General features: G+C 35.6%; 1 long non-coding RNA gene across 3 annotated transcripts in view; it reads left to right on the forward strand.

The window, feature by feature from the left end:
• The window catches only part of LOC132535839 (uncharacterized), a 611211-nt gene that overhangs the window by 19825 nt on the left and 587069 nt on the right, over positions 1-4317 (forward strand). The window lies entirely within an intron of this gene.

The following is a 4317-nucleotide window of genomic DNA, read 5'->3' on the forward strand; positions in this document are numbered from 1 at the left end:
AACAGAAACACACATACACAAAGAAAATGTGACACCAAACAAATAGTGACTTTCCATTAACTAACTGAAAAGAAATGGAGATCTGTGAGTTACCTGAAAAATAATTCAAGATAATTTAAAGGAAATGTCAATGAGATTAAAAACAGAAAAGTTCAACAAAAATTTTTATTTAAAAAGTTAAACAAGTTCTGGAAATAAAAACAATGAAATGAAAAAAGTGGGGGAGCTGGGCAGTAGCGCAGTGGGTTAAGTTCAGGTGGCATGAAGCGCAAGGACAGGTGTAAGGATCCCAGTTCGAGCCCCCGGCTCCCCACCTGCAGGGGAGTCACTTCACAGGTGGTGAAGCAGGTCTGCAGGTGTCTTTTTCTCCCCGTCTTCCCTTCCTCTCTCCATTTGTCTTATTTAACAACAATATCAATAACAACAATAACTACAACAATAAAATAAGGGCAACAAAAAGGAATAAATATTAAAGAAAAAAGTGTAATAGCTTCAACAGTGAGTTTAATCAGGCAGAAGAATCTGTGAATTTGAAGACATATCTCTTGACAGGATCTATTCATACGACAAAAAGCAAGATTAGAAAAAAACATGCAAAGAGTGAAGAAACTATATGTGAATTTCAGGATATCAAATAAAATAACAAGATTCACATATGGCAATACCAGGTAGAGAAGAACATTACTTAGTGAGTATAATGTCAACAATAAAAGTAGCAGCCTGAAGGGTGGTACAATGACAGAATTTTGGACTTAAAAGCATAAAGTCCCAAGTTCAATCTCCAGCACAGCATACGCCAGTCAGTAAATCTTGCACTCAAGAAATAAAATTAAATTTTAAAAAAGGTGAAGAATACTCAAATTCAAAATTCAAATTCTAATACTGCAATGGTTGTATACAAATCACTTTGAGCTCAAGCACAGAGGTTAAAGACTAAGTGTTAAAATAATGGTAGTACTTTCTTGCTAACATACGTTAAGTATGTGCAACTTTTTAATGTATGTTGTAAAGTGCCATGGTGATCACAAAGAAAAAAAATATATAAATATATGTAAATGATAACAAGGGCCAAAGCATATGTCTGAGGGGGGGGTGGCAGTGGCACACCCAGTTGAGTGCACTCACTACTATGCACCTGAACCTGAGTTCAAGCCCAGGATCCTATCTTCAGAGGGGTGGGTGTGAGTGAGGGAGTGCTACAGGTATCTTTCTTGGGAGGGGAAAGGAAGGTAAAGGGGAGGAGAAGGAGAATGGCCAACAAAACAGGAAGTTCATGGTGTAAGTACAAAGGGCTCAAAGATAACCTTGAGGGCAATTAAGAAAAAAACCAAAAAACAAAACAAAACAACAAAAAAAAGAGCTCAATTCAGAAAGAAAGCAACGAAGAAATGACAAAACAATCAGCATGCCATTAACACAAGTGGTAAAGCAGTGGAGCAGGTGTCTCTCCTTATCTCTCCCTTTCCTCTCAATTTCTCTGTCTCTATGCAAAATTTTTAAAAAAATGATCTTCAATTAGAGAGTACCTAATTAATATAAAACAAGACTCAAGGATATACTATCAAGAGATTTATGTAATACAACCATTGATAGAATGAAAATCAAGTAGTGGGGGAAAGATAGTCCAGAAAACAAGAGAGAAAAAAAAGAGGACTTGTGAAGGAAGGGAGAGATAAGGAGACACCTGCTTCACTGCTTTCCACTTGTGCTAATTGCATTGATTGTTTTGTCATTCCTTCCTTGCTTTCTTCCTGAATTGAGCTTTTTTTTTTTTTCTAAATTGTCAACAAGGTTATCCTTGAGCTCTTTGTACCTGCACCATTTATAAATTTCAACTAAAATGTTGTCACAAGGAACAATGAAGGGCATTATATAAAGAGGTAAAATTATCGAGCACACAGTAACAAATATGTATGTATCAAATACTGGAGTACCTAACCATATTCAATGATTATTTACAAATCTACAGATAAAAATAGACACCAACTAAGAGAGAAAGGAGCTTCAAAACCACTTTCAGCAATGATAGATCATCCAGACAGAAAAATCAATAAGAAATAATGAACTTAAAATTAGCATTTTTATCCAAGGCAACCTAAGAGATATGTACAGAACATTCCATCTAACAACTGTAGAATACATATTCTTGTAAGCACATTATAAGAACATTATCCAGGATAAAGTATATGTTAGGTCACAAAATAAATCTTAAGAAGACTGAAATATCATGTATCTCTCCTGTATACCGAAATGAAGCTAGAAATCAGTAATCAAAGCCGGAAAGTTGAGAAATGTGTGAAATTAAGCAATACACTCAAAGCAACCAGTAAGCCAAAGAAGAAGACAAAAGGGAAATTAAATACTATACATACACACAGGATTATTGTTCAGCCACCAAAAAAGTTAATTTTACTACTTGCAGATACATGAATGAAGGTAGACCAAATTACATAAACCAGCTGAAAAATGACATACTACAAGGAATACTCAAGGGCGGGGATAGACAGCATAATGGTTATGCAAAGAGATTCTTATGCCTGAGACTCTGAAGTCCCAGGTCCAATCACCCGCACCACCATAACCCAGAGCTTAGCAGTGCTCTGGTAAACAAATAAGAAAAAAAAACAAAAACTCATATACAAGGAGTGACAAATATTCCACTGATATATGAAATCATATTTTTAAAGACAATTTTATAAAAACAGAGTAGAATACTGGTTAAGAGCTGAGGATTGGGGGAATGAGGGTGACACAGGACAAAGAGTACAGATATTCAGTTGTAATATGGATTGCACATGCATTGGGACCTTCTGAGAGTAAATGTTAAGTATTATTACCACCAAAATAAGCTGTGTGACTTGATGAAATTATCCTGATGTGCCATAATGTATATCAAATCATGTTTCAGTTGAAATATACACAATTATATTTGTCAAGTATTTCTCAATTTTATTTATTTATTCATTTCTTTTGTCACCAGGGCTACAAATGGGGGTGAGAGGCTGCACGACTTCACTATTCCCAGTGGCTTTTTGGTTTTGTGTTTTGTTTTCCTTTTTGATAAGAGTGAAATCCAGAGAAAGAGAGAGAGGAAGAAAAAGACAAAATGCCTGCAGCACTCCTCCACCATTCATGACATTTCTCCCCTGCAAGTTGAGTGCCTGGGGCTTGAAGCCAGGCATTTGTGCATGGTCAAGTATGTGCTCTAGGGGGTGAGCCAATACCTGGCCCCTCAAAAAAAATTTTTTTTTCTTTTCAAATTAGTTAAAACATCACCAAATAAAGACTGAAGGCATTAACAAATAAGTGGTCTGGGAGGTAGAACAGTGAAAAAGTGTCGGACTCTCAAACATGAGGCCCCAAGTTCAACCCATATACTATCAACCCATATACTATACTGACAACCCATATACTATCGTGATGTCTGGTTCTCTTTCTCTCTCTACTCCTCTCTCATTAATAAAGTCTTACTTTTTTTTTTTGGATTAAGAGAAAGAAACTTGCAAAGAAATAGTAACTTGGCTTAGGACTAGAGAAGGCATATAATATTTCTTTGCTATTCTTAGATTTCCCAACTGATAGGCAAACTAATAAAAGAATTGGGGCTTTCCTACATAGAATTTGAATTGTATAAGGTGACAATGTGGAGAAATCACCTGAGTGGTGTCCCTAGCTCTCATCTAGTATATCAACTATCCAATGATGATTTGCTATTTCCTACCCCTTCCTCTGGTACAGTAATTCAGGAAGGATCTAAAGGAAATCCTTTAAAAACTTTTAGTAATACTTTATAAAATACCTCACCACACATCCGTTTCATGACAAGAGTTTACTGTATAAACCTAAAACATCGAGAATTCTGGTTTGACTATAATCCATACCAGGTTGTCTAAAGACATGAGATACCATGGGGATTCTATTATCCATTTATTATTGCGCTGGTCTATGACTACTGCAAAGGCATAACTTTTCTTTCAAGTAAAAGCCTACAGCACTGTGCAGGGAATTCTCATAGGAAAAGTGCTTAACATTTCTCCAGTGAATCACTGGAAATCATCTCCAGAATTAATTTAACTGTAGTATATGAATCACCAAAACAAAGCAGCAGCACAGTCATTGGTATTATTATAAAGTGAAAGAAAAGCAAGACATGCCGAAATAAAACTGTTCCATGAAAACTGGAGGCAGGAATTCAGTTCTGAAAATAAAGCTTCTTTAAAGTCTTTTTTTCCCCCTTCAACTCTATAAACATATTTTGTTTGTAGAATTCGTTACAAAACAGGTAATTCAATTTTTAGTAATGAAAACAAAATATGG

Source organism: Erinaceus europaeus, chromosome 2, assembly GCF_950295315.1.
Source record: "Erinaceus europaeus chromosome 2, mEriEur2.1, whole genome shotgun sequence".
NCBI lineage: Eukaryota > Metazoa > Chordata > Mammalia > Eulipotyphla > Erinaceidae > Erinaceus > Erinaceus europaeus.